Raw genomic sequence first — 224 nt, 5'->3', positions numbered from 1 at the left:
CAAGATTAATCTAACTAAAGAGGAAAAAAGGAAATGATCTGACATCACAGCAAAATGGTGCTGGAGATTTGCCTCGCTTAACATAAACCTCTCCCACTTGAGCTTTATATCACGCCGTCTCACCACACTCATTGGACACACTACCTAATGTGGTCTTCATTTGTCTTTGCTGTTTCTGTTCTATTTCCATCTCTTTTTTTCTTATTCTCTTTTATTTTTTGCTT

The sequence above is a fragment of the Penaeus monodon genome, chromosome 20 (genome assembly GCF_015228065.2).
Source record: "Penaeus monodon isolate SGIC_2016 chromosome 20, NSTDA_Pmon_1, whole genome shotgun sequence".
NCBI classification, from domain to species: Eukaryota; Metazoa; Arthropoda; class Malacostraca; order Decapoda; family Penaeidae; genus Penaeus; species Penaeus monodon.
Note: the sequence above shows the minus strand (reverse complement) of the source record.